Genomic DNA, 22,080 nt, shown 5'->3' on the forward strand with positions numbered 1-22,080 from the left:
ACTTGTTACTCTTTACATGGCTCTAATGACTTCATTAAATCCAGTCAGCATTTTCTAAGTATTTTTTTTCTTACTTTTCAGCTGAAAAGCTTTTTTCACCTGGACTAAGTGGCCATGCTTTTGCTCTGTGTGGGTCTGGGGGTTCATACAGGCTCTGACAAGCCACTGAGCTGGGTTCTGGGGGCAAGCAGCCCATGGCAGGCTGTCCCAAACCTCTGCTAAGGGCTGCCCACCGCACCTCTGGGTCTGTGCAGAGGGACTTCTCCCTGTCCCCAAAAGGCTGAGAAATGCTTATTGGACAGCCAGAGCTTTTCCTGCCGCAGCGAGATGGAACTGAAGCTCCTTTTCTGTGGCAGGGATGTGTCTGGAGAGATCTTGTGCATTCCAGTAATTCCCCCCAGTTCCTCTAATTTCCCTCAACTCCCGCTTTCTCCAACTCTGCTCTGCTGTGCATGATGACGAAAGGTATTTTAACTCCTGAAGGAAAAACAGACCACGGAAACCAAAGTCTCTTTTCAGAGCTTCTGGGAATCGGAGGGGCTGGGGGCTCATAAACCCGGGGTTCCAAAGTGCAGTGGGGGCAAACAGGGGCCCATTGATGGCGAGGAGCAGCCGAGGGGGGCAGGAACAGGCCGGGCTTTGTCACAGCTGCCACAGCCAGGCTGGCGGCAGAGGTGGCTTTGGCGACGCTGGCATGTGCCACACCCGGCTGGCACCCGGGGATTCCTGAGGCAGGGAGCGCAGTCAGAGCTGTCCCTGGGCTGCAGGCTGGGCTGAGGCCTGAGCTGAGCTTTACGGGCTGGCAGGGTGAGCCAGGAGGCTTTGTGCCCTGAGCCCTGCCAGAGAGCACGGCAGGCTCTGCACAGCAAGGGGACTTTGGGCCTGGATTTGGGGTGAAGGCTCTGCAGAACAAGGGGATTTTTGGCTTGGATTTGGGGTGAAGGCTCTGCAGAACAAGGGGACTTTGGGCCTTGATTTGGGGTGAAGGCTCTGCAGAACAAGGGTGACTTTGGGCCTTGATTTGGGGTGAAGGCTCTGCAGAACAAGGGGATTTTGGGCTATGCTTCAGGAATGGGCAAAGAAAGTCTGTGAGCACTAATCCTGCACTGGTCCCACCTGTCCAGAGGGGCTGGGTGTAGGATTACCCAGGGCACAGTGAAACAGTGCAAGGGCTATGCACAGCTTAGGGGCAGACAGATCTGTGAGACCCCCAAGGATGAGCCCCAGCAGGGACAGGACCCCTGGGATAGTTATTAGTTTTGTCAAGCCTTGAGGGCATTATTTTGCATTAATGATGCCTTATGTAGGCTGACCTAGAACAGAGACTAGACAGAGCTAAAGAATAAAGTAGGAATTTATTAGGAGCCCTCAATGGATCCACCGTGGGCAGCACAAGAGCCCAGCCAGGGCTGCACCCAAGATGAACTAAAATGGTCACAAATGGACAACCAGTCACAAGGTCTCTCACTGTGATCAGCTCTGCTCCATTTGCATATTGGAGTTAATTTCCCAATTATAGCTCTAGGTTATGCAGTCCCATCCTGCTTGTTTTTCTCTCTTCAGCCCACGTTGTTTGTGCTCTTGGGCCTGAGATTTGGATCATTTGTCCTTGGTGCCCAGCTAGAGAAGGAATTGTTTTGCTTTGCTGCTCTGTGCAGAGAGCTCACCATCCCCTAAAATGAAGCCCAGACCCACACATTAAAGCAGCACAGAATCTGAAAAATATAAAAGCTAAAACCTGAGACATCTTAATGACCCTGAGCAGCCTCACCTGGAGCCTCCCCACCCCCATGGGCTGGCTCTATTTAAGCCCAACGTGGGGTTATTACTTTTTCCCATCCTCCAGGTTGGGTAGAAGGGTGTAAATGTGGGGACAGAGCTGAGCTCCTGCTCCATGCAGGTAGGCCAGCTGCTACACTGAAGGTCTCTTTCACAGGTCCCTCTGTGTCCTACACCTGGCTGTTCTGAACACCCCTTCCTGGATTGTTGGTGCACACCTGATGGAGGAACAGCTTTTTGGTAGGAAGAGGCTGCGTGGGGAAAATTCATCACAGTGTGGAGAAGGAGAGGGTTTCACCAGCAGATGTGTTTTTGGGAAAGGTGAGCTGTGCCCTGTGTGGGGGTGTGAGCAGGTGGGACTGTTTGGCTGCATCTTTGTCTTGGTTTGAAAAGACAGGTATCTGCTAAGGAAGGCAGGAGCCTTCCTTGAAATGGATAATGCAAACCTCCTCTTTCCAAATTATTATAATTTTGAAATTAAGGGGTTCTCAGGTAAAGATATGGGAATAACAGTTCTTTAATAGGAAAATTAAAAATACAAATGTAATAGTACAAAAAAAGAAAGAAAACAAACTACTCACAGAGTCAAAATATGGCCTGACACTGTTAGTCAGGGTGTTAGTAGCAGTCTAATTAGGCAGTGGCTCTTGTCTTCTTAGAGTGACAGCTGTAATTCTGTTGAAGCAGAAATTTTGTAGAAGGGTATGGTTTTCCTCTAAAAGTCTGGTAGTAATGTAGATAAGTTTAACCTTCTTCTGGAAATCTAGTAAAGAAAACAGCTGCTTTTCTGGAAATCTAGTAGGAAAAGGATGTTTTAGTGCTCTAAATCTCAGATTATATCTAAATAAAAATGCTTAGCTCCTCCCCCTGAGTAGAGCATCTCACCATAAGGTGATGTAATTTTATCAGTCATGCAGTGATGCTCAGTAGCCTGTTAACAGAAGATATTTCCCACAAAGACAATTAGTTTGTAGAAGAGATAAAGAAAACTGCTTAATTAACACAAAATACGTCCCACTTCTAATAAATAACAAATAGAATACACACTCCTAATGAAATTTTTCAACTTAAGACTATCTTTCTCTTCCCACTCCTGGCTGTGCCTGTGCAGGCAAACCTTCATGGTGAGGACACAAGGTCCAGGCTTGCAGGAGAATGGCTTTGTCTCTGCTGGCCTGGCTCAGGGAGGTGGGGGGAAAGTGGCTCTTTTATCCATTCCCTGCCATCTGCAGAAATACCCAGGAGAGGGTTCCAACTTTTTCTTCCATTTCCAGTCTGCCCCTGTGGGTGCTGCCTGATGGGCGAGGAGCTCTGCTTTGGAAGCAGAATGTGAAGGTAAACTAAGGTAACATCATGGCAGCTGGGTCAGCATGATGATTCTTAAGTTGCTAAATTACCACGGGTTATGATATCCCACTTAATGCAGGAGATTTACAGCACACTGGTTCTTATAACTGCCTTTCCAGAGCTTCCCCACCCACCTCTGCTTCCCAAGAAAATCCATTCCCATATTTGCACGGCCACACCCCAGACAGTGCATATATGGGAATGGGTTTGCTTGGGAAAAATGTTTTTGTGCAATTGAGAGCCCCATGGGGTGTTTATTTTACTTCATTTTTAAGCTTTTAGGTCATGATATTTTTCTATATTCTGGTTTTTGTGTTTTTTTTAAAATTTGGCATCGGCCAGGGAACATTGCCTGGCCATGCTTTGCAAGGCTGAGTGTGTCTCTCCTGGCACGGGGCTGCTTTCTACAGTGATGCTGGACAAATCTGTTGAGCAGAAGGTGGTAGAGGAGGAATTAACTTTAAAAACATACAGACAACGCACAGGCAAAATATTCCTCTCTAATGCAGCACCTGGGACTTGAGCAAATGGCAATAACAGAGCGGTGGGGCTGTGTGGGATGCACGGCTGGCCTGGGCTGAAGGCAACAAGGGTCCAGCCAAACACAGGCAGGGCTGAGGAGCTCCTGGCAGCCACTGAGGAAATGTTGAGAGTTTTTAAACATTGTTATTTTTGCCACTGTGTCTCTGTTTTACTGATAGCTCTCCCTGCCTGGGTACCTTGGGTCTGTGCTCCCCTGTGGCTGAGCTGGATGTAAGGATTTCACGAGTAAATGCTTGATTTATGGACTTTGAAAAAAAATTCTCTCCACATATTGCATTAAAATATAGATATATATTATTATAAAAATATATACAAGTTTACAAAAAATGATATTAAATAGATTAAAATGTATTTAAAAATATACATTTTTTTGGTAGCAAGCAGGGAATCTCAGGGGCTGCTCTATGATGTGCTCACTACCAGCAAAGCCCATCTGCTGAAGAGGCTTGGGGCAAAATTACCTGTTAACACATGGATGTGCAAACCCCCAGCTTGCAGGCAGGCTCAGCCCCTGCCACACTGGCAGCACCCACCGGGGACAGTGACTCGAGTGGCATTTGGGTCCAGTGACAAGGATGGGAATGCAGGAGCTGCTCTGGTGAGGGGCAGGTGCAGGGAAGAAGCACCATATGTTAAACAGCCTGGAGGAACCTTTCAATCCCCCGTTGTAAAAATCCCCCATCTTTCTCCCTGTATTTAATGCATCTTTGTATGGACACTAATTCCTCAAGCATCCACGCCAGGGTTGACTTTTAGTGTGTTTGTGCAGGCAGGCTGCCAGCAGCGGTTCCTACAAGGCTCCTGAGCTCTGCCGTTTGTTAGGGCAGCCGTAAATCACAGCGCCCCTTTGGGCAAGGCTCTTCCTGACAAAACGGCGGAGACGAGCAAAAGAGAGAAAAGACCACGACAAAACGCAAAGGGTTTGTTTACACCGGGGAAGAGAAACTGTCCTGAATGAAGCAGATGGGGGACAATGAGGGAAAACTCCATCTCCACTCCCCCCATCTCCCCTCTTTGTTGGGCAATGGCTGAAAGGGGAAACAGTCTGAGGTTGATACTGCTGGCTGAGGAAGGTGATGGGGAAAGCCCAGCTGGCCAGGTCAGTCAGGGAGACACTTGTGAGATGCGCAGGTCTTGGAAGGCTCAGAATAAATTGAAGCTTTGGTACTAGTGGGATTATAACCTAAAATCCCTTCTCCCAAGCCCCTTTGGTTACTTTTGTCTCCCTGCACTATATTTTGTGGACATGTGACACCCCTGCCCCCCACACCCCCACTTGGCAGCTGGCTGTGGTTTTGAGTGAAAAGATGATTTAGGGAGGAAACAACTCAATCTTATCAAATGGGGAGACCTTGCCCCAAAACAGCCACTTCTGTGGCAGCACCTCCATCCCAGTGTGGGCTGCAGCCCTTCCTCCTGTGCCTACCCCCAGCCCTGCTGCAGCATGAGTATTTATTTATCCCTGCCAGCTTCCTGTCTTCCCTCTTTTTCCCAGTTTATTTATGGCTGTTGCCTTTCAGCTCCCGGCCAGTGCAGCCTGAACTTGGCCATTATGTGTGGCTCGTTGCAGAGGCCATCAATCTGCGGGGCCAGCACGCAGCCTGATGGACTTGCCTCATCATCATCAATTTTCCCCATCGTGCTGGTGCATCCCTTTGGATCTGGGGCAGCTGCTCATGTGGCCCTGGTGGCCTCTGCACTCGCAGCCCTGGACACCCGCTTCATCCTCACAGAAGCCTTTTGTCCTGGCATGCTCACAGCCATCAGGTGTGCCTGCAGAGTCCACACATTCAAGCAGGGCTTGAGGTGGCTTCAAAGAGGTGACAGGAATGCATTGCACAGAAGAAAGTACATTATTTTGCTCCAAATAAGTACTGTGGAGTCCTGCTTAGCCAGCCTGGCATTTAAGTTCTTTAAGTTTAAACTCCTAAATTTTCTATATTCATTGGGCAGCACAGTTTTGCCTGCGCTATATCCTGGGTGCAGGCAGAGGTGGGCTCTGCTGCCTTTGCAGATGACCCCCTCAAGAGGCTGCTGAGCTGCAGCTGCTGCCTTTCTTGGCCTGGGAAGACTCCCAAGGTGTTTTGTCCATCTTGCTGTGTGTGGCTGCTCTTTGCACCTTGTTCTGTGAGGAGCTGGGGTGAGAGAGTGGCACTGCTTCAACAGCAAGGGGCAATGCTCCCCCTTGTTTCAGACTGATGTCAGGACAATTATGTGGGTACCACCAGCTGCAGGGGTCTGCTTTGGAGGGGAGGCAAGAGACACTGCTGAGCTCTGCCTGCTCAGTGCCAGCAGTGCAATAGCCCTGGATTGTGCTTTTGAGAGCTGCAAATCTCCCAGAGGAACAGCTCAGGCTGCAGGGAGATGACACGCAGCTGAGCCCGGGTGTCTAACACCTCCCTGAACTGTCCCAACCATCTCTTCCTGCTGGGGCATGAAAGCAGCTGAAATGAGAAGGTAATTCTTAGTGACTTGCATGGTTTCATCCTGATTTATCCTGAATAATCCTGATTAATCCTGAATAGGGAAATAGAACCCCCCCAGCTTTGTCCAGCAACAGATACCCCCACCACACGTGCAGGAGGGGAGTGGAGGAGGCAACTGGAAATAAGGCACTGTTCAGTTAAAAAAAACCCACCCAAAATCAGGAGAGCTGCTCCAGATCTGCTGGGTGCACATGTCTGGGGCTGAGAAATGCTTTTTTGTGGCTGGATGTTGATGCAAACAGAGCAGCTTTGCTCTGTGTGGGTGCCACTGCCCCACCTCTCCTGAGGCGTGGTTTTTGGGGAAGCCAACGAGGTGCCTGGTGTCTTTTGCCAGAGTGATCACAAGTTTTTGGGCTAAAGCAATGCAGGGCTGACCGCTGGTCAGGTAGGAGCACTGCAGGAGGATAGTTTCATTGGAAGCACAGGTCAAAGTCCCTGGCGGGATGCCGAGAGCAGCTTCTGGGATGTCGACTCCTGCCAGCCTGAGAGTGTTACCGTGGCTCTGCTGCTGCCTTGTGGTGGGTGATGCTGGGCTGTCACCGTCTGACCCCTGGGGAGGAGCAAAAGCCCAGGCTGGGGCTTGCTCAGCTGCTTTGTGTTGCTGCCTCACTGGAAAAGAACCGTGCGGCTGCAGTGAGCGAGCGGCCGGTGACATCTCTCCTTCCCGGGGGTATTTTTAGGGGTGGCACTTAGACCTGGCACACGTACAAGCAGCTGGGAAATGCGTGGCATTTCCTCTTCCTGACAGGCAATCCGGGAGGCTGGATGATGCCTGCAGTCCTGCTGTGCCTGCTGCCCGCAGGTGGCGGCTATGGAGAGCAGGGGCACTGACAGAATGTCACCCCGGCCCTGCTGCCCAGGGGCTTTGGCAAGGCTGGTGCTTGCAGGTCTGGCTGAAATAGAGGCAGGGTGTTGCATGGTGCAATGCCTCTGTGCAACTAAAACACTGCTGGTTCCCAGTGTGGGCTGGTGCTTCAAATCACCAAAACACTGCAGTGTGCACAAGGAGCTTTTCCAGGGGCAACTTCAGCTGCTGTGATGGGGATTTCTGCTTTGGGCTGGTGTGAGCTGGGAGTGCAGAGTCTGGGCTGGCTTTGTGCATGCTGTTGAGCCTGACATCTTCTGCTGCCATCACAGCTTGAGAGGGAATAGCAGTTTGGCCCCTTGCTGGTGCTTCTGCCCAATGTGCTTGCTGTGAGAAGAAAAGTGTGACCTGTGGTCTTGCCCTTACCCATCTCCCCACCTCTCCTTCCTGCCTCCTCTCTCCCTTCACCTGGAAAAAAAATCCACCATTGGAGACCCATCTGGAGAAGTCTTTTAGGAGGGGAAGCCCGTAAATTTCCCTCTAGCTCCACTGACCTTTGGTTTCCCAAGGGAGGTGTGTGGAGGGAGAGGAAGCATTTTCCCCATGGCAGTGACACAGAGGACAGGGGTCCCCCCTTGCTGAGCCAGATGTTAGATAGATCTGCAAACCCAGGCTGTTGGGGTGGAAAGGTGCCCTGAGCTTTGCCTTGAAGTCAAGGAGAAGGATGCTGGTAGGTGGGCTACGAAAGCGTTGCTGTGCTGGGGGAAATGGAACCCCCCAGCTCTGTCCAGCAACAGATACCCCCACCACACATGCAGGAGGGGAGCGGAGGAGGCAAACTTGATCTTGGTATTTCCATTCCATACATTACGAAGTGCATAGCTGTTCTGAAGGCCTGTGAGGCTCGGAAGCACAATTCCCTGGAGCCTGGCGGGGAGGAAAGTGCAGCCCTTTGTCAGGGCTGGCTGTCACAGCCGCCTGGCCCACGGCACACGCGTTTGGGTTTCGGCGCAGACGCTCCCCGCGGCGTACCTGGGCCCGGCTGAACAATACCTGCTTTCTTCCCTGCACCCTGAGAGGGGCTGCCCTGCTTCCAGAGGGGAGATTTATGAGGTGCTCGGCTGCAGGGGACTCTGACATTGATCTCCCCTGCTTGGGAAGAAAGGGAAGGAAAAGGGCTCATTTTCAGTACAGTAGTTGTCACAGTGGCACCTGGATTTATCCTGCTCTGGAGTAATACACTGTGGTGCAGCACTGGTAATGTCTCTATCCATAAAAGCTGGGTTTCAAAGCTTTGATTTCTAGCAGTGAAGTATTAATGCTAAATCAATTATCCAAGGTTTCCTGTGTCCTTCCTGTGAAAACCAGGCAAGTTGAATCCAGGTGCTCCCACTGAATTCTGCTGCCCAGCTCACTACTGCCCAGCCAGGCAGGCTCGAGGCACTGGGCTATGACACTGTTAATCCTAATGCCACCCTTCATCTGTGCTAAGGAAAAGTGAGTGTTGGCCAGCCAGCTGTGAGCCTGAAGGTAGCACCTGGTGCTCTCCCTTGATGTGTTTTTGTCTGGGAGGTGTCCCCAAACACAACCCAAGTCGTGGCACTGCTGATCTGCTCGGTGAGAGCACTTGACTCTTGTTTCAGCTGACTTCAGGCTAAAAAACTACTGGTGTCTTCCAGTTGTGCTTTAATTTTTCCTTGGGAAGGTCTGGGTCAGGTTTATTTCAGGTTAGATGGCGACACCCTGCCTGGGACCCCTCCTGGGCCATGCTTCTGTTCTGGTTCCCTGGAGGGTGCTGTGGCTCCGCTCTGGTTTGAAAAGGGTTTTTCCTTGGAGATTCCTCAAGGAAATGTGCCAACCATCCTCCTTCTAAGGAAGAAGCTGGGTAGCTTTCAGAGGCTCTCAAATGGGCAGAGCCTGGTCTGTGTCCAGAAGAGTTGTTTTATTCTGAAGGAGACATCCCAGCCCCTCTGCAGAGGAATGACAGATGGACCCCAGCAAACCCCCCAGGACTGCTGGCTGAGAAGCACAGTAAGAGGTGCAGCCCAAGCCCTGTGTACCCCACAAATGGCCTTTCCACCCTGTTCTGGGCATCTGTGAGACAGCAGATCCCCCTAAGGCTGCACCCCTGGAGTGGCAGTGGAAGGGCAGCACTAATCTATTTGTCAAAGAAGCCAGAAAAGATTCCCTCAGGCACTTGGGGGTATCTTCAGCAGCCTGTGACCCCTCTGAACCACTGCATGGGCTGAAGCACAGTGTCCTTGCCAGATTAACTGTGTTTAATGTGCTCTTTACTGTGGGTTGGTGTGTGTCCTGCTCCTGGACTGATTTCATCCATGACTTTGGCACTCAGTAGGGATTTAAAAGATCCAGCTCTGTCCTCCTTCATGTGTGTGTCTGTCCTGGTGTATATAACAGCTCAGGGCTTGAGGGGGGGTAGCTGCTGGCCACTCTTTCACAGACAGCTCTGCACCTGTTTCTCCCCAGTGGTTTAAAGCATAATAAAAGGATATAAATACTGCAGTGACGTTCACTGGGGCCAGCTCAGAGCTCCTGGGCACAAGCAGCCCGCTGTGGGCCATCAGCTGTGCCTCGGCAGGCGCCACTCTTCAGGGAAGGCAATCCCAACTCCTTGTTCCAGCAGCATCTGAGAGAGATGGCTCAGATTTTTTTCTTTCTAGGGAAACAAAAAAGGCCATCCCAGCACTGTTTGCCAGATGTGTTTATGAAAATGCATATCAGTACCAGAGAGAGGCTTCTGGGACTGTGTGGAGCTGTGGAAGGGGTGGGTTATTTTTTGGGCAGCTATGCATAGCCACAGGGTGCTGCAGAGGGAAGGAGACCCGGGGAGTACAATGATTTCCTCCTCAGCCTTCTGGGGGTGATGGGGTCCTGGTGCCTGGTGTGGGGGCATCATCTTGTGCTGTTTCCTTGTCTCAAAATCTCTGATTTTTCACTCGGAAGGGGGAGAGAAGGAAACCCTTGTGCCTTGAGCCCCGTTTGTGCTGGTTTACACTTACTGGGAAGGAGCTGAAGGCTGTGCTGACACCAAGGGCGGCCCCAGCCCCTGTCCCCACGGTCCCCACCCGTTCTCCCCTGGTACCAGCCTGCAATCCTGCTCTCTGACATCACCCTCGGCCAGCGGGCTGAGAGGTGTGCCTGAGGGAGGCAGGGCCATCCCTGGAGCAGCAGGTCCCCATGGTGTGTGTCTGGCGGTCCCCGAGCGCTCTCGCCGCTCTCCAGGGAAGGAGCCTCTTTCCAGGAGATGGCAGCAGCTTTTCGGAGCTGGGACTGCATTTTCAGCTTGTTTCTGAGGACAGGCAGCTGGGAGGCAGGATGAATGAACAGTCGGGAGGGAAGGCCAGGCTGGGTGAAAGGAAAAGGGTGCTCAGGAAGCTGCAATAGTGACTCTTGTGACAGTGGGGGCTCCGGGTTGATGTCAAGCCTGTCCCCAGTGATGCTCAGTGCTGCCTTTCAGTACTTAAAGGGGGCTTATAAAAGGAGAGAGAGTGACTTTTTATATAGGCAAATAGTGGTAGAACAAGGAGAGACACTTTCAAACCAAGAAAGGAGAGCTTTAAATTAGATGTTAGAGTTTCTTCCCTGTGAGAGTGGTGAGGCACTGGCCCAAGTTGCCCAGGCAAACTGAGAATGGCCCATCCTGGAAGTGTTCAAGGCAAGGCTGGATGAGGCTGTGAGCTCCTCTGGTGGAAGGTGTCCCTGCCCACAGCTGGGGAGTAGAACCAGGTGATATTTAAAGTCCCTGACGACCCAGACGTTTCTGTGATGATTGTCTCTCCTGGGGCATGGTCACTCCTCCTGTGCATGTCCCTGCTGCTGTGGTGGGGTCATTCATCTCTGGCACCCCATTGCTTCCTTTCACCTGGGCCACAGCACCCTTTGCTCCTACTCCCTCCCTCTTTTTTTTTTTTTTGCTCTTCTGTGCCAAGCAGGTACCAAGAGCCCAGCTGCTCCCCATGGCTGCCCTCCTCATCCTCCTCCATCCCCACCAGACTGTGCAACGAGACCCGGGGAGGAGGGAGGGCTCCCCCAGCCCCAGCTGACACTTTCTGGCCTTGTGGCTTTGCAAGCAGCTCCAGAGACAGCTGGAGGCTCCCTGGGCTGCTCATAAAACCCCCTGTCAGTCCTGGTGCCTGGATGCCTGTCTACTGCCTGAACTGGAGAAAAATGGGGATTAGCAGAGGGCTGGGGGCTGGTTCCCAGCAGGGTGCACCATGGTCCTTCCCTGGGACATGCCCCTGTGTGGTGCTGGGCTCTGATGCCACTGTGGGCCTCCTCGGTGAGGGAGATTGTGTCATGAGGCACTGCTGGAGAGATGGTTTAATGGGAAATTTCTCTGGGCTGAGTCAAATACTGTGTCGTGGTTGGGCTTCATTGGAAGTGCCTGCAGATGTGAGCAGAATGGGCCTCAAGTGCTGACAGCGAGGGATGTAAAGGGAGATGGGTGCTCTGTGGATCCATGGGTCAGTCTGCTGACCTGCTCCTCTTGATGCCTTGCAAGCTCAAAGGCTTTGGGATCATGGCTTCTGAGTGTATATGTGCAGTCATTTGATTCTGTTGTGCCTCTGGTTTTGCCTTTTATAAAATGAGAATAATGATACAGCAATTCTTTTAAAAGGACTTGGAGATCTAAGGCTATGCAAGCAGGCATGGCTCGAGTTCATTGGGATGAATTTCATTTACTGCCCTGCCTTAGGTATCCACTTTTGCATCAGGAGGCACCAACTTCTGCATGCCAAGAATGAGATGAAAGCAAGGGCTTGAATCTTGAGATCATTGGCAAATCCTTATGCCTTTGACAAAGAAAGATGAAGCCCTGCCTTTTAACCAAACAGAGCCTTGTGATGATCACTTTTTTTTAACAAAAAACCAGTGAGTGGGAAGGGAGCAGCCTCCCAGGCGGTGGCAGGGGTGCTGTGGGCTGCCAGGAGACAGTTTGCAAAGCGAGGGGAGATAAGACACCAAGTGACAGCCGCTAGTGAGCTGTTTCCAGAGGGCAGGGTATAAATAGACAACAAAGAGATTTGGTGTCAGAGCAGCTCTCGCACCTTTCTGCTGCCCAGCCTGGCAGGCGCGAGCGGGGAAATGCAGCTGGGCAGCCAGTGAAATCTGCTCCGGGGTTTGAGTGCACATGGATAACGTAATGACAAGATAAGGCATTTATCAGCCTGCTAGGGACCCCTGTCCATCTGCAGTGGGCTCACTCCGTGGTGCTGACTGGCCATAGCAGGTGGCACTTGGATGGACCCCCCAGCTGCAGCCTGGAGCTGCTGGCTCCTGCCTTGACTGCCCAGACAGCTCCTACACGAGGCTGCTGCTGTCCTAAAAAGGTGCCCTGCTTGTCTCAGCTCTGTCCCTTGCAGTTTAGGGTGATACCTGCCATGTGCTGCCCCAGTTGAGGCTTATCCAGCCTTATCCTCTGCTCTTGGATAAAGGGCTCTCTCTGGGGTCCTGGCTTGCCCTCCTGCCCAGTGGTCATTCTGGGCAGCCTCACCTGGGCTTTTCCTCCCGTTTCCCTCTCTGCCTGGGCTGTGCTTCCCCCTCAGGTGCTGCTGTCCCCTGATGCTCCATTTCCTACCTGCTCTCAGGGTAGGAACAAAACCACCAACCTAACGATGCTACGGCTTTGATGAGGTGTTGCAAGGTTTTGCCACAGCAGCACTGGCAGTCCAAGGATACTTAAAATACCGAGAGTGGTGCACCAGCAGGCAGCAGGTCCTTTCCAAGCTTGCTGGCTATTTTTGAAACTACCACAACTTTTCCTAACATTGTCTGTGGCATCACCTTGATGCCTTTCAGGCATTTTGTGCTGTTTGAGGTCTGTGTTTGTCTCCTAGCTTGCTGTTGGGCTTGGCAGGCTTTGGTTCCTGTGATGAGCATGTCCTGCCCTGAGCAGTTTGCGTGGATGCTGTAAAGCACCACCATAAAGACTACAATGACTTGGTGAAAAGAACAGATTCAGGCTGCAGAAGGAAAAGGAGCCGAAAGACCTCTTCTACGGCAAATCAGCCCAGGCTGTGAGAATAAGAAAAGCCCAAGTTTTTACGTGCTGGTGTAAATCCGTGCTGGCTTTCTTGGCAGCAGGGTTTGGGGAGAGGCATCTGCGGGGGCGTGTGGGGCTGCTGGGGCTCGCAGCGAGCTCAGCTGTGGGGATGCTGCAGTGCTGGGCAGGGACAGACAGACTGACAGTGGTATTTGGGGCACAAAGCAGGGCTGCTCCCCTGCCTGTCAGCCATGTGGAATTCCTGGGATACGGAGGGCCCTTTGTGTGGGGATCAGCTGTCGAACGGCTGCCTATTTTTAGACTGGCAGATCCCGTGCTATGCGAGGAGAAGGCTGATGGTGAGAGAGGTGTGTGCTCCTGCACCCCAGGTAGTGTTTTCTACTGTAACTTGTACTCCTCTGCATCCAGATGTAGGTGCTGAACTGAGCAGAGACTCTGCGTTTACACCCAGTTCTGTCTGGTGATGGGTTTGGTCAGCTTCTTGCAGAAATTAAGCGAGCCACGAGGGCAGCACTTGTGTGCACAGGCATCTGATGTGTCTTCCCTGCTGGCCGGCTTCAGCCTGAGCTAAGGGCACGGAGGGAGAAAACCCCAAGGCTTCTCACTTCTCTCAGGGTTTGAACAAAATGGGTGACCTTATAAAGAGGTTTAAAAAAAGCACAATCTTTCCATGTGCTCGAGGGGAACACTGTGTGAGTACAGCTTGTATCAGACACCGGAGAGGCTAAGCCAGATGTCAGAGGATGCAGTAAAGGGGGTTTCATAAACTCCACAGCTGTGTACAACAGCGTGTATCTTCCTGTGCCAGTGGCTCTGCTCTGCATAGATGGCCTTGTTCTTTTATCACCAGGTGTATGGAAGAGCATCCATGTGTACAAATACAGATTTTGGGGGTTTGTTCACTCATCTCCAGACATGACCTGAAAGCTTTGCTTAAGTGCAGCTGAAAACAAGACATTCATTGAGCAAAACCAGCCTCTGCATAGGTTTTTTTTTTAGCTAATATGTAGAATAATGAAGCTTTTTCCACTGACCAGGTTCATGGATTCATCATCCACACTGGTGATGCTGAGGGAGAGTAAAAGAGCCCAGAGCTGCTCTCTTTAATAAGAAATCCTTGCAACTGCTCTGACAGAGAAATAACTTTGCCAACAGCCTGCACACTTTCTTTACATGTGCTAAACTGCTCGAGATGCAGCTGAATTTCTTTAAACAAAAGGCATTTGTTTAAAAACATTCTGACAAAAGTGTTACAAATGTTTTATGTTTGGGGTTTTTTTTCCATGGGAATGAACTTATGGAAGTATCTTTACCTGAAGTAGGGTTTTCAGTTACGTGAAATTTACATGTACATGTTTCTTTCTTTGCCATTTTTCTTACAAACGTTTGGTTTTGTTTTGTAATTTTAGGGAAATTAATATTTTCTCTATTTTTCTTGTCTACTTTCTAGTAGATAAGAAGAGAAAATGAGTAGAAAGGAAAACCTTGCAGCAATTCCCTGGACAAGGGGGAATGGTTTTAAGTTGAAGGAAAGTAGACTTAAGTTAGGTATTAGAAATAAAGTCTTTACTGCGAGGCACTTGTGCAAGTTGCTGAGAGAAGTTGTAGATACCACATTCCTGGAAGTGCTCAAGGCCAGGTGGAGCAATGTGGTTTAGAGGAAGGTGTCCCTGCCTGTGGCAGGGGTTTGGTTAAGGCACTTCCAACCAAACCATTCTAGGATTCTATGAAAAATTCACCTGCCTCACAGATTTGCTGCTGAACATTTTGAAAGCCTTTTTGAATGCTCTTTCCTGTGGCAGGATCTTTTCTTCTGCACCCAGACCTGATTAGAAATTAGTATCTTTGGAAAGGATAGCTTTTCTTCCCAAAAATGAAGACAATTGACATATTTTCTGAAGTTTCTCTAAAAATATACAATCAAAGGTCTGGGCTGATCAGGGTGTAAATGTACAGCAATGTGCTACTGAGGTATGGTTTGGAGAGCTGCTCAGTGCCACTCTGAGTAAAGACAAGTTACACTGTGATTGCTTTAATTTGCTGATTCCATCCCTTGCCTATCAAGGCTGGAAAAATACAGAAATCAGAAGTGTTCTGCTCTCAGGCTGCAGCAATGCCTGCAGCAAGTGAGTCCTTGTTTTTACCTGGTGTAAGGCAGGGGTTGTTTATAAAAGGAATGACAAAAGCCTGTAGTGCTGGGCTGCAGCAGTGCTTTCATGACTGCCAGAGCTGGGTGGGATACAGCTCCCTGCCCTCCTGCTCTGAGCTCGCTCAGTGCTCTGCTGTGTGGTGGCTCTTTGAGGAAATCCTCTGCATTTGTGGAATGGGAGAGGGGATGTGCTCCCCCAAAGCTGCACTGCAGGTTAATGTGTCTGTGTGTGTACCTGTGCCCAGTTCTGGGAGAGGAGCAGTGTCTTGGAGGCCCTGAAGCCTCAACCTCCTGTCAGTTTTATTTTCTTGCTGATTTCTGCCCCCATCCTGGAATAAACATCTGTATATGTACAAGCCTTGGAAGAGGAAGCAGAATCTGTACCTCTAAAGCCTCTCCTGCACTGAGCCAGGAGCTCCTGGCCCACACAATTTTGGGCACCTTCTACAAGAAATGAGACTGTCTGGGTGTCCCTTCCAAGCAGACGTAAGTTAGCAGTAAAGCACAGAGCACTTTGTCAGCCTGCTGCTGAAACCCTGACATATAGGGATGTGATGGTCTTGGATCTTAGATCACCTCTGAATAATGTCAGCAATCAAAAACAATAATGGGGGAATGAGAAATTCAAGACACCAACTGTTCCTCTTTGGAAAAAAAAAAAAAAACAACAAAAAAAACCAACCCAAAAACCCCAAGCAAAGCAATAAAAAAGCCAAAAACAAACCCAAACCTCAGCCTTGGTCTGGGCAAAGAAACAGCAGGGGCTTGCCAGCACCAGTGCCTTGCAGCAAAGTCTCAGTGTTTGCAGAGCAGTGGCCAAGGTGTTGTGTTTTTGACTCTAAATGAGGTTAATGAAAGTTGCATGTACTCAAATCCCTGAGTGCCACTTTGAAAATGCAGGAGCTAACAGTAGTTATTTATTGATTTAATTTTGTCCCCCTGGCTCATGTGGGAGGTTGGAGGAGGGAGAGCAGCAGCCTGTATGTGTATGAGAAGGTGGGGGAGAAAGTGTGTATGGATACAGGGAACGTGGAGCTGGCACTTGAAGTTTGCAATCCCCCGATTTGGGGATTTTATTTTTTTTCTGCCCCAAGCAGCAGTTCAGATGGTCCACAGGGGGCCCTGCTTTTGTGCCTCCATCCTCAACTAGGCAGCCATCCTGGCCAGCTCCTTCTGCCTCGCCTGCAAGCTGCCCAGGGCTGCAAAACCTGGCAGGGCAAGGAGGAGTGGAGATCCACTGGGTAAGCTTCACTCCACAGGGACACCAGGTCAGAAACCCAGGGAAAAAGTAAACTTGACTTATATTAAAAGGTCAGATTTTAAAAAAATCTTTTTTTCTTCCCTCTCTTTCTAGTTTTTCAGAATCTCAGCCCATAAAACTTGGCAGTTCCTCAGGGTGGAGGAGGGTGACTCTTGGTTTACATGCAGCCGTTGGTACCCCAGCATACCCAAAACATCTGTCATCGGTGGAAATGAGCATTGCTCTGGCAAGGCTCTTCTTTCTTTGCAGTAAAGAACAAGCAAATTTGCTTATTTGTGGTTAATGCTTCTTCCAGATGGACAGAAATAATACATGACACACAGCCCCACTGTTGCCCAAACTGTTGAAGCACTGTGGAACATATTTGCAGCACAAAGACAAGCTGGGGAGATTGTTTAACTTACTGGTCTCCAGTTTGGAGCAGTCCTTCAGCCACAATATAAATGCAACCTCCCAGCAAGACTAAACTTTCTCATAGAAATGAGCAAAATTCTCAGAGGAGAAGAGCTGTTCTCCTTTGTCCTCCTCCACTGAGATGGCAACCTCTGTGGCACCTTCTTGGTAGCCACTTTCAGGCCAGTGTTTGCTGTGAAAGTAGTTACAGACCCCTTGTTTGCCACTGCAGACATGGTTTGCCTCTTGTGCTGATGCTGCAAAGAGGTGGCTTGAATGTGTTTTGTGTGTCACACCAATATGCCACAGATATATGGGAATTTTTGCATGGAACTGAGGTTCTTGGTGAAGTTTGACCAATTTTTCCAGCTGCGCTGTTGCTGAAATTTGAGAATGGGGGTATCCTACCTTAGTGCCCTGATACAGGTTTAATTTACCATTCCTCTTGGCTAATTTAAGGTGGTTTGGGGTTTTATGGTTGCCAAATCTTTCTCTGTGAATTTTATAGGAGTGGAATAGAGATTTTAAAAGGAGAAAGTCTGACTTTTTACTCTTCACCTGGCAAATCTGCTATGAGATGAGAGACCTCCTGCACTTGGAACTGCCTTTCCGGCAGCAGAGATATGGTGCAAGTAGTCTCAGTCAGCGTGGGGAGCAGAGGGGCTCTGCATGTGCAGCAGCCCTCCCCTTGTGGAGTCAGTGGCTTTCCAAAGCAAGTCTCCTCTGTCCTGCCCTGCAAGAAGTCACCAGGAGAGGAGTCAGTTTTTTCTGTTTCAAAAGGAGCAAAGCTAAATATCATCAGTGCTTTATGCCTGCAGTGTAACAGACATGTACGATAACCCCTCTGATACCCCCGTGTCTGTAAAATGCAACTGGTCTCTGGAGTATCCTTAAATAAAAAAGCATTTTCCTGGTTGACCTTTACCTTCCCTACACCCTTCTAACTGGGGGTGACACCAGCCCCTCTGCCTCTACAGCTTTCAGAAGCCTGTTTCTGACTTCACCTTTTGTGCAGCGCCCTCTCAGGTAAAGGGTTACTTATTAAGGTGCAGCTCTGCTTAATTAAGAGTAACAGCATCTTTCCGTGCAGTGAGGTTTGGGTTTTTTTGAGAATTCATCACTTTGGAGGACAATGCTGAAATAATTGCCTGGGCTGGACTTGGCCCCCCTGTGCATTAACCCTTTGCTCCAGCCTGGCCTCTGAGACCTGCTGCCTTTTGCTGCCAGCTGAGTCCTGTGCTGTGGTCCAGAGCGCTGCTGGCCCAGAAATGCAGCCGGGCTGCCTCAGATGTGCTTGCAGGTTGGAGCAGAAATGAGGCAAAGCCTTCATGTGTCTTATGGTTTTGACCCCAAACAATACGCTGACTGCATAAATTAGGAGTTGGCTCAGGCTCACTTGAAGCTCAGCCCAGGTTTGCTTGAAACTCAGCCTAATTTTTCCTGAAAGCAAAGCTGAGTGGGAGACGAGTTCTGGGTCAGGGAAGGGGTGCTTGGCAGGTCACAGCAGCCTGAAGAGCTGCAGTTTATCAGCTCACAGCAATTATCAGCCCACAGAAGCAGGGCTGCCTGTATTTCTAATTTCTTGCCTATACAGAACCCTGCAGATGATGGGCAAAAATGCCTTTGGCATCCCGAAGCAAGCCGGGGATTGTTTCTGGCTGCTTGTGGATCATTAACACAGTTAGGCCCCTAAAAAGCCACCCTGATCAACCCCCCTGGCAAAAAGCTTTATTTCCCCTGCTGCTGCCTTTCCATGCAGGTGCTATGTGTCCTGGCTGATGACTGCACCAGCTCCTGGAGGCAATTCACATCCTCAGCAGTGCTGCACTGGGAGAGAGGCAGGGAGTCCTGTGGACCCTAATTTCCAGAAATGGAGAAGACAAACGATGGAAAAAGTTTTGAGAGGGGTTTGCTGCTGTCTTGGTTAGCAGCTGGGCCTTAAGACAGGCTCTAATTTGGAGGGCTGGTCTATACTTCCATGACAAGAGCAAACAGCCAAGATGGGGAAAAGCTTGCAAGCTGAAAAACCAAGTAGAGCTGGTAAAGTACCTGTGTGAAATGGGCACAGCGCCACTGGGTGCTGAGCAGCCGTGGCTCCCCAAGATGTGGGAAAAACTGTATTTTTTTTTTTTTTAGGGTTTGGGTTCAGCCTCCAGGTTCCTGTTGGGCTGGGGCTTTCAAGTGGAGGTTGAAGGAAATGCATGGATGGGAAGGCAGTCGAGGAAATGGGGGAGCTCCTCTTGTTCTGTTCCAGTGTTGTGTGAAGGGCACTAGTGGGATCAGGGCTTTTGGGTGCTTGGGGCAGAGGGGTCCAGCAGTGCTTTCTGGCAGCTCTCACCTCAGTAAAGCCCCTTTGGATTCCAAGCAAGCAGTTTCTATGTTCTGCTTTCTGCAGTAATTTTGGTTTTATTGCCTAGGAGCGAGGGTTCCTGCAAACAAGTGAAACACAGGCGGGGGTGATAAAAGGTGCAAATTGAACTGGCCTCATGCAGTCCCTGGGAAGCAGCAGTGGATGAAGAGACTTCCAACTCTTTTACAGCTCTCTCTTCTTTGTTGTAAATTGAGCTTGAGGTGTTACTGTAAGGAAAACAATAATTTCTTGATGGCTCCATTACAGTTGTGGCCATCCCCTGTGGAGAGCCTTACGGACTGGTGTTTTCTGTTCATTACACCTCCCTTTGCCAAGACCTGGTTTCCTGCTGGCAGTCTCATATCCTCCATCTTTGTTTTTCCTTTATTTCCCTAAAAAAATAGGAAGTTAATGATGTTTTCCTTGCACCCTTGCTTACCTCTCCTTACCAAGGGAGATGTGCAAAAGTGGTGTGGGCAGCAAGAAACCCTTGAGCTCTCACCCCTGATGCTTATGGGCCCCCTAGATTTAGCCTTTCCCTTTTTTTTTTTTTCCTGGAGGAAGATTTTGGGAAAAAGGAGAGAAGGAAGAAGAGGATCCTCTATCCATCCCTACTCAGGAGACCCAGGGTCTGATGCTGCACCACATCTCTGGCAGGAATTATAATCCTAATGGGAGATCTATCCCTGCTTGCCTTTGGCTTATCTTCAGCTTCGGGCCCTAGCAGATGCTTTGCAGCCTTTCCACAAATGTTTGGGAAGAGAAGCCAAAGTTAGGCTCTTTTGGCAGGGTTTCCACAACAAATCCCTAGCTCCCAGGGAAGATGGATGTCATTAACCCAAGCTGAGTCCATGGAGGGGTCCTGAGTCTGGTGCCAGGGGCTGCTGCTGGGGGCTCGCCTCCAGCCAGTGGTGTAAACTGAGGAGGAAATAAAGGCTCTCCTCCATCCCTGCCAGCCCTTGTTCTCCACAAAGAGCTGGAATTCTGGCTGTTCTGACAACCAGACAGAGTAGCAGGAGATCCCTTTCCTTCAGTGCTTTGCATTTGCTTTGCATTTAGTGGGATTTAAGGTCCACTGTCCGCCCCTGCTTGCTGTTTGTTTGGCCCTCCCTGTCTTGGCAGGGCTCTTTGCTACTTGTTTCTTCTCTTTGAAGATCTGTGTTCATCCACAATGAGGGGCTCCTGAATTTGGAGTAAAAAATGACCTTACTGGGCTGTGCAAGGCTAACATGAGACAACAGGGTGGTGACTCAATCCTTTCAGTACATGTTTCCATGTTCCCAGCTGCTGTAGGAAATAAACAGTAAGTGGTTAACATCAATAGTAAGACACATATAGAAGAAAATGTTGTCCTAACAACGTTAAATCTATGGTTTAAATTGGGCAATGGCAGGAAATTTGGAATTAAGGACGGACGCTTGTCTCACGCTTCTCCATTTGCCTTGGGAAATAAAAATAATTCAGGCACAAAGTGAATGAAATGGCACTGGAAATGCCATAATACTGCATTTCCTGGCTTTTATGGCAGGGAACGAAGACATGAGACTAAATGAGGTCTTTTGTGTCCTTCAGTTCAAGGTGATGGCAACAAAATCCATCCAGGTCTCAGGAGTCAATGGAGACCGAGACCAGTTTTACTCAGTTTTATCACTGTGTTGTGTAGCCGTGACACTGGAGAGGTTCTTCCTTTGGGGGTAATTATTTTTGTTCTTTTAGTTGAGCAGTTTATTGAAGTTTCTTTTGGTTCAGTCAGATCTACTGGGACTACTTGGATGCCAGAGGACAAGTTCAGTCCAAAAAAACCCCCTCACATTTACTGAGGCACAGAGACTTCTGAGGAATAGAAATATTTCCGGGTTTAAAATCAAGGTGAAGCTGTTGCAGTGTGTTTGTGAGCACTGTCTGGGCAGAAGGTCTGAAAGTACTGCACTATCCCAACAGGTCTGTAAGTCCTGTGTGCTCCTACAAAGTCACCTTCTGATGCTCTTGTTGATGGCAAGGAGTGTTTGCTCAATGATCAGCTTCATGGAGGTCAGTGGGACTGTTGCAGAACATGATCTGCAGGATAAGGGCCAAGAAAATCAACTGAATGACTGAAAAATTTGGCAGCTTTAATGACTGAGTTGTTTGTGTATTTCTGGAAGAAGGTGCTGGTTCGGAGGTGTTAAGAAATCCTGTTGACAAAAATCAGGATTCAGTTCTGTAGACTGGAAATGCCTTATTTTTCTTCTGTTCAACAGCTAACCTGGGAGATCTCTACAAACAGCCCATTTCAGGGTGTGTTTTAGGGTGGGTCCTAAAACCCAAGAAAGGGAAAAATAAAGTTTGAAAAGTATGTTGTCTGTGCCCTGGGTCAGAGATGCATAGGGGAAAAAACACCATCTCAGCATGGAGTGGTTTGGAACACGGACAGACAGACAGAAGTACCAGGAAGGCCTTTGGACTGGAAATGTGTCGTGCATGTTACATCCTTTGCTCTTTATCCTCCTTTTTCTGAAGAACTGTCTGTGGACATTTGGAGATTATGCTGTTAGCTGAACAAACAAAAGGGATTAAGGCTGGGCTGGTTCATTTTTCCACCCTCCACCCATCTTGGAATTCATTACCATTCATTGCCACTAACCAAAATAACAAGGGGACCAGCCGCGCACAGCGCTGCTTCCTCTGTCCCACTTTCCATGTAGTGGCAGATTTGTCCCTGAAGACCACCAGGCTGGCACAGCCATAGGAAAGGAGCCAAACTTCCCCAAAATGGCTTGGTTGCACCAGGCTCCCAACACAAGGCTAGCTTGCGTGCTAATTCCTTTCGACTAGAATCAACAAGGGCTGAAGGATGTTAATTTTATGTTTGCCTGTATGTATTTAAATGTGTGCGTGTGCTCACATTTAAATGCACACATGTCTGTGGGAAAGGCCTGAGCTTGGTCTTGTCTGACTTTTGG

At 49.5% G+C, this 22,080-nt stretch overlaps 1 long non-coding RNA gene across 12 annotated transcripts in view; it reads left to right on the top strand.

Annotated features, from left to right (window-relative positions):
- Nucleotides 1-444: 444 nt before the first annotated feature.
- LOC135306188 (uncharacterized) overlaps nucleotides 445-22,080 on the top strand; it is a 47,640-nt gene continuing 26,004 nt past the window's right edge. Inside the window, exons 1-3 of one of the 12 annotated variants that reach the window (XR_010367009.1) lie at nucleotides 445-465; nucleotides 1,937-2,019; nucleotides 3,054-3,124. This is a non-coding gene — a long non-coding RNA (uncharacterized LOC135306188). The other 11 variants (XR_010367008.1, XR_010367013.1, XR_010367007.1 and 8 more) reach the window with 11 other exon arrangements.

Source organism: Passer domesticus, chromosome 8 (genome assembly GCF_036417665.1).
Source record: "Passer domesticus isolate bPasDom1 chromosome 8, bPasDom1.hap1, whole genome shotgun sequence".
Taxonomy (NCBI): domain Eukaryota; kingdom Metazoa; phylum Chordata; class Aves; order Passeriformes; family Passeridae; genus Passer; species Passer domesticus.